Here is a 13,063-nt window from a genome sequence, read left to right as displayed (position 1 = left end):
GGGTGCCCGGTTGGTGTCCTGATTTAATTCAGTCGGGGTATCCAGCATTAAAAAAAAATATTATCTCCCTGGATGAATATTGACCCTTTAGCTACAACCCAGTTCATTTTTCAAGATTTCCACAATGAAAAAAACTCAACTGTGTTGTGACTCTCAAGGGCCCTGCTTTAGCTTCTCCAATAAGGCAAGAAGGCATTCTACATTAATATTAAAATATCCCACTACAAATAGATTCACACTTCTAGCTGCAAGTTCTATCAACTGTTCTACCATCAGTGATAAAGACTCCCTTCTTCCATTTTTGTTGTCAGGAACCATATCTATCCATCTCCAGTAGGCCTCGAATTAGGTATAGACAAGATAGGCAACTGCCTCAGGTGCCAGATTTTGATAGGCACCAAAATACTGCCTCTGTGCCTCCATCCGTACCTGCCTTTTGTCTTCATATGCCAGCCAAGAATCAAGTCACATTGGCACCCATCAGACACAACAAGGCAAACTAATCGCCCCTGAGACACACCAAGATGACATCTCTTTGGATGAGCATTTTTTGGAACCAGAGCACCATGTCAACAACCTTATAGTGAGAATACTATGAGGACATTTTTAAATAGTCCAGGAAGATAAGATATTTGAAAACAAAATAAGATACTTCAACACCGACAAGAAAGATCTTAGCAAAGATCTGGGTTTCTTACTGCTTTGTTATGTTCTGGTAACCGATCCATTTACCCCTGGTTCTCAACCTTCTACCCCTACCTTCCCCCTTGTGACCATCACTGGAAGGCTTTTATGTTTCACTTATATATTCTGATATTGTTGCCTTTTGTTTATATTCTCTTGCCCTGAGAAGGAACGTTCTGGCCTTTGAAAGCTAATCAAGATATGTATTAAGTTATTCCAATAAAAACAGTATAATCTTATTTTACTTTGTTTTATTTGTATTTTGCATATTGGGTAATGTTGAAAGAGGCACAAAAAAACCCTTTGTAGCATTACCTCATTGAGTTCAAAAATATGCTACAATGGACTGGAGATTCCAAAGAAAAAGTCCTCAAAATTTGCCAGTGTATTTCTATGGGAGAAACATTTCCACCTGCTGTAGCACAGAAACATAGCAGTTGGTAATTGGCACCTCTTAAACAGTGTCTTCCTTCTTCTCTTCTCTCCTCTCCTGGTCACAGATATACACACACCCTGATAACGTTAACACTTCCTGCTCAATGTAATCACAGGAAATAAAATTGTATATGCAAACAATGATGTGGAGAAAAAAATACTTCAGTGAAATACACAATCATGCGGGGAGTATATACTAGCTCCACTTGGGAAAAATCACCATCACCGGTCATATAAAACTCCAAAATTAATATCAGATGGTTTGTCTTGAAATAATCTTAAATATACAAACAAAAATTTGAAGCACAAAACTTTCTCACTGTGTTACGTCTTTTAACAAAAACAAGTTCTTAACTTATATAGAATGGATGAGTGTCAGAACAACTCCAGTTTCAAGATGGTCCATATGTAATAAACTCCATGGACATCCTTCTGTGTCTTCAGAAACAATTCCCAACAAGGACCCCTGTTTCATCTTTCCTGCTGCTTCAGGGGAATTAAGATAGCAAAATCCAGGGGGCCCTTGTTGAGAATTGCCTCTGAAGACACAGTACCATGTCCATGGAGTTTATTACATATGGACCATCTTGAAACTGGATTGTTCTATTTATTTATTTAAAAACTTTATAACCTGCTCCATCCTCAAATTTTAGGTGGTTTACAATAAAACATACATAGTAAAATTACATACTCAAAACTATAACACAATAACATGTTAGAAACCAGAAACTTTGCATATTCCTTTTAGTCATAAGAAAGCAAGCAGTGCAGAAATGTTCACAGCAGTAACTTTAAACATCAGTAAATTTCTGAATAAAAAAATTGTGCTTTCAGTCATTTCTGAAACTGAATAATGATGATTTTACGCAGTCCCAATATGAGAGTATTCCAGAGTCTTGTACCCTCAATATAAAATATGGAGGAATAAAATTAAGTCTTACTTGATGAAAAGAGGGAACACTAAGGAAAAATGTATTCATTGAATGCAGACTATGGGGCTGGTCTATATATCTTCAGAGAATTTGCAATCGTTAATGGAGCATCACTATTTAAGGCCTTGTTGATCAAAATTAATGTCTTGAATTTTACTCAGCAAATGAATTGGTGGCCAGTATAAATCTTTCAAAACAGGTGTAACATGAGAAAATGGAGGTATGTTTGTAAACAAATGCGGCTGCATTCTGAACAATTTGTAATGCACATAGCTTGCATGTTGGTAAGCCCAAATACAATGAATCACAATAGTCTAATAAAGGGGTGATCAAACACTGAACTATAGTTCTAAAATTAATTTGTGATAAATTATTCAATCTTCTAATCAATCTCAGTTTAAAAAAGGCCATCTGAATGGTGTTCTTCAGCTGAAGAGATAAAGATAAAGACAAATCTAACCAAATCCCAAGATATTTCAGACTAGTTATGATTGGAATCTTCAAATTATCAATTGACAAGGTCTCAGGAACAAGAGAAGGAGTAATCCTTCCTGATAAGAATAGATTGGTGGCTTTAGACACATTCTATTAGAATCTGATTGGCATTCATCCAAGCTCTCACAATGTTGCGTTCTTGAGGGCCTTGGCATCCTGTCAGGTCCTCGAGGCAGGACTGGAGTTCGTGAGCCCTTGGGCCACTGCCGAGGAGCGGCAGCGGCAGGCAAGACCACCTTGGAACTGGATACCCCGAAGAGCAGTTCTGAAACTCTGGACTGGAGTAGTACAAGGCAGGCAACTAGAACAGACGAAACAGGAACAGCTTCACCTGCACTTAGCCACCGTTCCTCTGGAGTTGAGCTCCGAAGTGCAGGTGGCCAGCAGGTCTTGCAGGATAGGCAGGAACTGAAGATCCAGAGGACCCACCCTGGGTCTGGGATACAAGAGGGAGACCAGACTAGGAACTAAACACAGACAGTGTGCTGCTGCACAGCCACTAGCAAGACCCAGAAGACAGACCAAGGAACACAAGGCGTACAGAAGCCTGGCAGGAGCAAGGACTAGGGCAGCATACACACTAGGCAGAACGGGGATCTGGGAATACCCACAGGGTAAACCCTCTAGCTAGGTGGAGACAGGATACAGGAATAACCACCCAGGAAATACACACTAGCTAGACAGATACAGGATTCAGGATATACACTCAGGATATACAAGCAGGGTAGGCACACAGGCTAGGTAAGGCAGGACTTAGGGTAAAGACAGCAAACTAGGAAGAACAGGCCAGGGGTCTTGGGCTGGCAGCACAGCAAACAGAGTAACCAGGAAGAACAGGCCAGGGGTCTTGGGCTGGCAGCACAGCAAACAGAGTAACCAGGAAGAACAGGCCATGGGTCTGAGGCCACAGCCGTTCCCCACACTGACTGGGGAACCCACAAAGGCTGAGGCTTCGCAAACAGACAGAGAACAAACCCGGACAAAGGCTTCGCCCCAACCCAGGGTAAGCCAGGAACAGAGGCTTCACCCCAACACAGGGTAAGCCTGGAGCAGAGGCTTCACCCCAAACACAGGGTAAGCCAGGAACAGAGGCTTCACCCCAAACACAGGGTAAGCCAGGAAGGACCCGCAGTCCACAGACACACAGTGGCAGGGAAGACCCCCCACGGAAGGACAACAGAGACACAGACACAGAAAGAAACTGGGCTGGAACCCAGAGAGAGGCTAAGCAGTAGTGCAGCAGACACTTACTAACTTGACCTGGCCTAAGAGCATAACACTTATGCAAAAGGCCCTGACTGCAAGCAGAGCACTTCCTTATGAAGGCTCTCACTGATGAGTCACCAGCAGTAGGGCAGAAGCAGGAAGTACACAGACCCCAAAGAGAGGCTTGACACACATAGGAAGTGAGCCCACAGGAAAGACAAGCAGGAGTCATCTTGGAAGCTGGCAAAGAGCTGGTGGCAGCCATCTTAGATGCTGGCTCCCCAGAGAGGCATAGCACACACAGGTGAGGTCTAGTGAAGTAATCAGCACACAGAGCCAGAGACAAGACTAACACAAAGACAGACAGAAGGCAGCAGAGCTGCTGACCCCAGAAAGAAGGTAAGGCTGAGGGTGGTCACGGCCACAGACGTGACACACAAATTGGAGACAGATAGTAACAAATTACAACGCTTTATCCACTGAACCAGTAACTGGAAAGAAAAACTGTAAGTCTGCGTAGAGTCTATGCTGAACATCTAAACAACTAAGTACTCAACAGACTGGGCTTATATAGACATTGAATAAAAAAGCAGATAGGGCTGACCCTTCAGGAACCCTTGACTGTTGATAAATCAAATGTAAAGCGCTGATTAGGAAGGCAAAGAGAGCCTTTGAAAAGAAGATTGCATTTGAAGCAAAAACACATAGCAAAAACTTTTTGGGGGTATATTAGAAACAAGAAGATGATAAAAGAATCCATTGGACTCTAGATGACTGAGGGGTAAAAGCCCAGGGGACACTCAGGGAAGACAAGGCCATAGCAGAGAGATTAAATTAATTCTTTGCTTCGGTCTTCTTCAAGGAAGATGTGGGAGAGATACCAGTACCAAAAATGGTATTCATTGCTGATGAGTCAGAAAAACTGAAAGAAATCTCTGTAAACCTGGAAGATGTAATGGGGCAATTTGACAAACTGAAGAATAGCAATTCACCTGGACTGAATGGTATACTGACAGAACTTAAAAATGAACTTGCAGAGCTATTGTTAGTAATACGTAATCTATCTTTAAAATCCACCATTGAACCGGAAGATTGGAGGGTGGCCAATGTAACGCCAATTTTTAAAAAGGGTTCCAAAGATGATCTGGGAAATTATAGACTGGCCAGCCTGGGCACAATGGTAGAGACTATTATAAAATTTCTGAGCATATACATAAGCATGGATTAATGAGACAAAGCCAGCATGGATTTAGTCAAGGGAAATCTTGCGTCACCAATCTACTACATTTCTTTGAAAGAGTGAATAAACACGTGGATAAAGATGAGCTGGTTGATACTGTGTATCTCGATTTTCAAAGAGCATTTAACAAAGTACCTCATGAAGGACTCCTGAGGAAATTAGAAAGTCATGGGATAGGAGGTAATGTCCTTTTGTGGTTAAAAGATAGAAAACAGAGAATAGGATTAAATGGTCAGTATTCTCAATGGAGAAGGGTAAATAGTGGGGCTCCGCAGGGGGTCTGTGCTGGAATCGCTGCTCTTTAAAATTCTTATAAATTATTTAGAGATGGGAATAACTAGTGAAGTAATTAAATTTGCTGACAACACAGAGGAATATGGGATACCTGCCCCGAATGCTTTCCAATATTATCAGCTAAGGGATTTTATCCTGAGGCGAACAAAGGGGGAGCTAAGTTTGGAAAAAACACAACTAGAGCGGGCAATGGTAAGTGGAGGAGGTGGAGGGGGTATATCCAGGATTTATAAAGCACTCCTTTTACAGACCAAGCCTATTCTACATTATTTACAAAAATGGGAAAAAGTATTGGGTGTTTCCTACAAGTATTTGGAGTGGGAAAGGGTGTTTAATTCTCTGATTAAGGTGTCAGTGTCAAGTGCATTGGTTGAGAATGGATATAAAATACTATACTGCTGGTATTACACACCTCAGAGATTAGCTAAAATGTTTAAAGGGAGGTCTGCTCTATGTTGGCGTCAATGTGGTATGGAAGGAGACATGATTCATATATGGTGGGCCTGTCCTCAAGCTCAACAATTTTGGACAAGGGTTTTGAAATTGATCTCTAGCATAACTAAGATCGCCTATCCCATGAAAACAGAACATTGTCTCCTTCATGTGCGGCTCCAGGGAAGCAAAAAATATGCCCACCAACTGGCCATTCAGGTGATTGTGGCCAGTAAACTAGTGTTGGCAGCGGCATGGAAGCAGCAGACCCTGCCGGGCCTGCGGGTGGTCCTGCGGAAACTGGACTATATTCATTTGATGTCTAAGCTTACTGCAATGTGTTTAGGTTGCCTAATACCTTATCATCATGTTTGGGATCCGTACATTGAGTGGTCAGCTCAGCCTGACCCTTCCTTGCCAGTTAATTAGGGGGGGGAGAGGGGAGGGAGAGATAAGGGGGGGTGGGAATATGATGTGTGATGTAGATCAGTTGATGTTTTCTGTGCTCAATAACGGAAATATCTATGATGTACAATTGAAGTTATAACTGTAAGACTTGTTTACATTCAATAAACACAAATAAACATAAAAAAAAATTTGCTGACGACACAAAAGTTATTCAAAGTTGTTAAATCACAAGAGGATTGAGAAAAATTGCAAGAGGACCTTACGAGACTGTGAGACTTGGCCATCCAAATGGAAGATGATGTTTAATGTGAGTAAGTGCAAAGTGATGCATGTGGGAAACAGGAACACAAACTATTTATTTATTTATTTATTTACTAGCCGTTAAGCCCGTAACAACGGGCTAGTTTTTTGTTTTCCTATGCCCCGCCCACCAGCCCTGCTCTCTCCCCTGCCCTCCCCCCAGCGTGTTTCCCTCAGTTCCGCCCCTCCTTCCCTCCCTGCTCCCTCCTCCTCCTATTTCCACGCCCATGACCAAGCCCTCCTCCCTATTGGGCTGTACTGCTGGTGGAGGTGTGGCTTGGACTTTTACACTCTTAGCATTCTGACTCTACTGCGCATTTGCAGGTGAGTCGGTCACTTGCCGTTTATATGTTTGATTTATTTATTTCATTTATACCCCGCCTTTTGCCACAGTTTTGCAGCCCCAAAGCGGCTTACAATGAACTAATAAAATAGATACAGTTACAATTACATTTCAAAAGTTAGGGCGGGAGAACAGGATAAGAAGGGAAAGGGAAAGGTAAGGGAGACAAAGAAGGGCAGCAGAAGTAATGACTTGCTATGACTTGCGCTTGTCCAGGTAGACCAAGGGGAATGATGGAAATCCAGTCTGACGCAAACAGGGCCAGCAAGGCGAATGAAGCTCTGAAGTAACAGCAGCAGCTTGCAAAGGCAGGACGAAGCCGGAGGCAGGCATCCTCTACAATGGAGTCAGCGGCGCAGGATTCAAGATGGCGGACCAAACGGTCGTCCTCCACAGCCCCAACAGTCGGAGCATTCCGAGCCAGAGACCTCCTCCACTGCACCTCCATTAGACAGGCCGATGAAGTCCGCAGCGGGCAGAAGAGCAGCAGGGAAGAAGAGATGACACTGGAGAAGTTCGTGGAAGATGACGATTTCAGCAGGGATCAGCTTGGAGGAGGCAGAACAGTGATTTCAGAAGCGGCTGCAGAGAAGAGGTGAAAGCCAGCGAACTCAGCAATGATCAGCTGAGAGGAAGCAGAGCTGGAGAGTTCTGCAGAGGCTGCTGTGAAGAAAGGAGAGCCGGCGAGTAGCAGGTTGTAGACGGAAAAGGCGACTCGATGTAGCCCTAGTTCAGCTGTCAATGTGATGTTTAGCCTGTGCCCAATTTTAGGTTAAAGCAGAGCGCACCAGGCTAGTCCCGCAGAGCGGAGGAAACTGGAGCCTGAAGACAGAAATCGCCGGCCCCCGCAACTGCCCCGTCAAAGCGAACAGGCCGTCCGCTGGCACCGAAACATCAAGGAGCGAAGAACGCCTGCAGGTCCCCGAAATAACTTGCACCAAAATAGGTGAGAAGAAAAGCCCCAGATCTCCACGGTCCCCAAGGATCAAAATCAGGCCAATGCCCTGACAGAAAACGGGCAAGCTCCGAGATGGGATCAGGAGCTGATGGATCGTCTGCCCGTTAGTCAGCGGCTACTAGTTGCTATTGGGAAAGTAGATGGGACTTGATATATCACCTTTCTGTTGTTACAATCAAATCGATATACATATTATATACAATTATTTCTTTTTGTACCTGGGGCAATGGAGGATTAAGTGACTTGCCCAGAGTCACAAGGAGCAGCAGTGGGAATTGACCCCAGTTCCTCAGGTTCTATGTGATGCAATGTTCCACATTAGGAGTCACCGCTCAGGAAAAGGATCTAAGTGTCCTTGTTGATGATACGTTGAAACCCTCTGCTCATCGTGCAGCAGTGGCTAAGAAAGCAAACAGGATATTAGGAATTATTAGGAACAGAATAGAAAACAAAAATGAGAATGTTATAATACCTTTGTATCGCTCCATGGTTCGACTGCACCTTGAATACTATGTGTAATTCAGATCACTGCATCTCAAAAAAGATATAGCGGAATTAGAAAAGGTACAGAGATGGGCGACGGAAATGATAAAGTGGATGGGACGACTTCCTTATGAGGAAAGGCTAAAGAGGCTAGAGCTCTTCAACTTGGAGAACAGATGGTTGATGGGAGATATGATAGAAGTCTATAAAATTCTGAGTGGAGTGGAACAGGTAGAAGTGAATCGCTTGTTTACTCTTTCCAAAAACAGTAGGACTAGGGGGCACACAATGAAGCTACCAAGTAGTAAATTTAAAACAAACTGGAGAAGAATTTTCTTTACTCATGTAATTAAACTCTGGAATGTGGTAAAAGCAGTTAACTTAGCAGGGTTTAAAAAAGGTTAGGATAATTTCCTAAAAGAAACGTCCATAAGCAATTATTATGATATACTTGGAAAATCCATTGCTTAATTCTAGGATAAGCAACATAAAATCTGTTTTACTGTTTTGGAATCTTGCCAGGTACTTATGACTTGGATTGGGCACTGTTAGAAACAAGATACTGTCCCAGTATGGCAAAGTCTATGTTCTTACACTGTGGAAACATCTAGTGTCACCATGAGATATTTAGGGGCCTTTTTTACAAAGGCGTGTAAGGACCTACACATGTCCAGCATGTGCCAAATTGGCATTACCACCCGGCTACTGCGTGACCCAGGTGGTAATTCTGAATTTGGTGTGCACTGAAAACACGTGGTAGAAAATATTTTTTATTTTCTACCATGTGGCGCTTACCCAGAGGTAAATGGCAGTGGGCGCATGCTGCATGCCTACCACCTGAGTAGTGTATGAGATCTTACTGCTAAGTCAATGAGTGGCGGTAAGGTCTCAGGCTGAAATTGGACACTCACTGGTTTTTATTTTGCCGCACGTCCATTTTCTGGCCCTTTAAAAAAGGGCCCTTTTTCCAGGATGTGGTAAAAATTGGCCTGGCATGCACCCAAGAGACGCGCTCACACTGTCGCAGACCACTTTTTGCCGCAGCTTAGTAAAAGGGCCCCTAGGTGCTTCTGTCAAATCCCACTCGAATAGAGTCAAATTCTGATTCTCTATAAGTTAAGTACTTGTTATTGTTAAAAGATGTGCTTCAAATTTTTTTTTGTATATTTAAGATTGCTTCAATATAAATCATCTGACATTGACTGTGGAGTTTCTTTTATGGCCGGTGATGGTGGACCTAGTGTATACTCCCCACGAGTTTGTGTATCTCACTGAGGTTTTTTTTAGGGTTATTAGGGTGGGTGCCTTTCTTTCTAGTTCTTTATATATATGTTTATTCTACACAGAAATACAAACACACGTATGAAAATATGCACAAGCACATAGATACACATAACATAGTCAAAGAGACTGGAAATAATTCCATGAGGCATTCTCAGTTGCTGATAAGGAAGGAGAAAGAGCTGGGATTTGGAGAAAGCGAACAGAGATGGTGCTGTATCAGGCCAAGGGAAAGTGCACTCTCCCCTTGCTAATTTGTGTGAATGTGATGTGGTGATGCTCAATTCAGTAAAAAAAAAAAAAAAACTTCATTGCTTTGATATACTGGCTTCATATTCAGTGTTTCAGTCTGAGTGTGTGTATGTGTGTGTGTGTGTGTGTTTTGAAGAACCATAATGAATATGTGTGTATGCAAATTAATATGCTAATAAGCCAAGCCACACCCTTCATGAAATGACCAAATTATGCCCATGAATTCCAGGCATTAATTAATAACATAAGTCAAACCATAACTATCTCTGAAAATAATAAAGACTTCAACTGCTTTCTTGTAACTGAACTATGTAGTTTGCTATTGGTTGATATGGGTACTGCCAACTAGTGGAGAAGAAATAAGACAATATTTGTTAATTTGAAACAATAGTGCCCTGTGGTTAAAAGTTAAAATTTGTCCTTTTAAATCTGTTAACATGACACCTAATGGCTTGATATGTTATCACATACAACTTCATTTTATTATTCTTTCCAAGATAATTGAATATTTGGGTACCACTACATTCAAACCACCCCACCCCAACCTCCAGTCAAAGACACATGCACGAATGCACACACACACACACACACGCTGTAACGAATTCCATGAACCATGATCCACATGCTTTCCCCACTTGTCTGCTGTATGTTTGGGTGGCATTTATTTAGATTTCTTTTACAGTGATCTGTGCTTTTTGTTGCTACACTATTTGATATTCCTGTGGAAGTTTGTTCTCTCTTTTTCTCTTGGACTCACTTAAATTCTAAGAGATCACATATACTGATCTTGTTTTTGTTCTGGTTATGCAGTTGGTTATAACTGAGACTAAATCACATGTTGCATTCCTGTGTATGCTCACTCTCACTACATCAAAGGCAGACTGGAATGCCAATGCAACCTCCCTTTGATTTTCTTCAAATATTTTGCAGTCAGATTGTCATACCCTAGTATTTGGGACCTCAGGCAAATCTTGCTTTCCCCCCAACTGAGAATCTATTTTAGGGAATAAGAATAGTAAGAGATAAGAGAAAAGACTCAGCTCTGGAAATGGACCTTTCCTTGATTCTTTCTGTCCCCAATAAGATGTTGTATTTAACAGTTTTGTACAGTAACTAAGGGGGTCCTTTTACTAATGAATGCTAACAGATTTAGTATGCAATAACGATTAGTGTGCGCTAAGTGATAAGATGCCCATAGGATTATAATGGGCGTCTTATCATTTAGCACATTCTAATTGTTAGCATGCGCTAAATCTATTAGTGAGCCTTAGTAAAAGGAGCCCTAAGTAAATGTAATTAGTTACTGTATTTAAGTAAAAGTTTTGTCACTTTTACTTGTAATGAAGTACAGGAAACATATGTTACTTTTACTTTTACCAAAGCAAAAATGTCACGTTTTTACTACTTTTACTCAGTTGCATCTAATTCTTGCAGTTAAAAGTAAAAAGTAAAAGAGGAAGCAAGACATAAATGACGATTCGTTGGTAAACCAAATGAAACAGCAAAACTTGGAACAGGATTGTGCTATTGCAAACCTGCTATTGCAAACCTCGTCACACAAACAGTGGATCATTTCATCTTAAATTTTGCTGTTCAGTGAATATAGCCTATGAGAATAGTGGAGTTACCTGTGGTTGCTGATATGGTTACTTGTCTGCAGCCAAACTGAACAGTGATGAATTGGGTCACTTTCAGACAGATGATCAAAAGCCCTGCGCTGTTCCAAACAGCACTCTAAAACAGCACTGGAATGCGCTGGATTAATGACTCGCAAGCGCACTCACATGTGGGACAGTCATTTTCAAAATTTAGTTTTACTAAAAGCAAAGTGGATTGAATTGTAAAGCAATAAAGATGTTGGGATTAAAATGTTAACAACAGTTGCATTCATTGTAGTTGTGGTACTTTTACTTTTTATTCAAAAAGTATTATATTAGGCAATAACATTTTTACCAGAGGGAGGTGGTGAATGGAATTCGCTCGGAGGAGGGAAAGGTAAGTAGTGGAGTGCCTCAGGGATCGGTGCTGGGGCTGATTCTGTTCAATATATTTGTGAGTGACATTGCCGAAGGGTTAGAAGGTAAAGTTTGCCTATTTGCGGATGATACTAAGATTTGTAACACAGTGGACACCCCGGAGGGAGTGGAAAACATGAAAAAGGATCTGAAAAAGCTAGATGAATGGTCTAAGGTTTGGCAATTAAAATTCAATGCGAAGAAATGCAAAGTGATGCACTTAGGGAGTAGAAATCCACGAGAGGCATATGTGTTAGGCGGTGAGAGTCTGCTAGGTACAGACGGGGAGAGGGATCTTGGGGTGATAGTATCTGAGGATCTGAAGGCGATGAAACAGTGCAACAAGGCGGTGGCCATAGCTAGAAGGTTGCTAGGCTGTATAGAGAGAGGTGTGACCAGCAGAAGAAAAGAGGTGTTGATGCCCCTGTACAAGTTGTTAGTGAGGCCCCACCTGGAGTATTGTGTTCAGTTTTGGAGGCCGTATCTTGCTAAGGATGTAAAAAGAATTGAAGCGGTGCAAAGAAAAGCTACGAGGATGGTATGGGATTTGTGTTACAAGACGTATGAGGAGAGACTTGCGGACCTGAACATGTATACCCTGGGGGAAAGGAGAAACAGGGGTGATATGATACAGACGTTCAAATATTTGAAAGGTATTAATCCGCAAACAAACCTTTTCCGGAGATGGGAAGGCAGTAGAACGAGAGGGCATGAAATGAGATTGAAGGGGGGCAGACTCAAGAAAAATGTCAGGAAGTATTTTTTCACGGAGAGGGTGGTGGATGCTCGGAATGCCCTCCCGCGGGAGATGGTGGAGATGAAAACGGTAACGGAATTCAAACATGCATGGGATAAACATAAAGGAATCCTGTTCAGAAGGAAGGGATCCTCAGGAGCTTAGCCTAGAATGGGTGGCAGAGCCGGTGGTTGGGAGGCGGGGCTAGTGCTGGGCAGACTTATACGGTCTGTGCCGGGGCTGGTGGGTGGGAGGTGGGGATAGTGCTGGGCAGACTTATACGGTCTGTGCCAGAGCCGTTGGTGGTGGGAGGCGGGGCTGGTGGTTGGGAGGCGGGGATAGTACTGGGCGGACTTATACGGTCTGTGCCCTGAAAAAGACAAGTGCAAATCAAGGTAAGGTATACACAAAAACTAGCACATATGAGTTTATCTTGTTGGGCAGACTGGATGGACCGTGCAGGTCTTTTTCTGCCATCATCTACTATATGTTACTATTTTAATTTTTTAATGTGTTCTTCACTATACTTTTCTCTTTCACTTAATTATTAACATATACATTTATTTTTA

At 42.3% G+C, this 13,063-nt stretch overlaps 1 protein-coding gene across 1 annotated transcript in view; it reads right to left on the bottom strand.

Moving 5' to 3' along the window:
• LOC115474505 (WD repeat-containing protein wdr-5.3-like) overlaps positions 1-13,063 on the bottom strand; it is a 55,613-nt gene that overhangs the window by 41,800 nt on the left and 750 nt on the right. The gene's annotated exons all lie outside the window — the stretch shown is intronic.

This window comes from Microcaecilia unicolor, chromosome 7, assembly GCF_901765095.1.
Source record: "Microcaecilia unicolor chromosome 7, aMicUni1.1, whole genome shotgun sequence".
In the NCBI taxonomy this organism is placed as follows: Eukaryota; Metazoa; Chordata; class Amphibia; order Gymnophiona; family Siphonopidae; genus Microcaecilia; species Microcaecilia unicolor.
The sequence above is the reverse complement of the archived record's forward strand: the minus strand, read 5'-3'. Positions and strand labels throughout refer to the sequence as shown.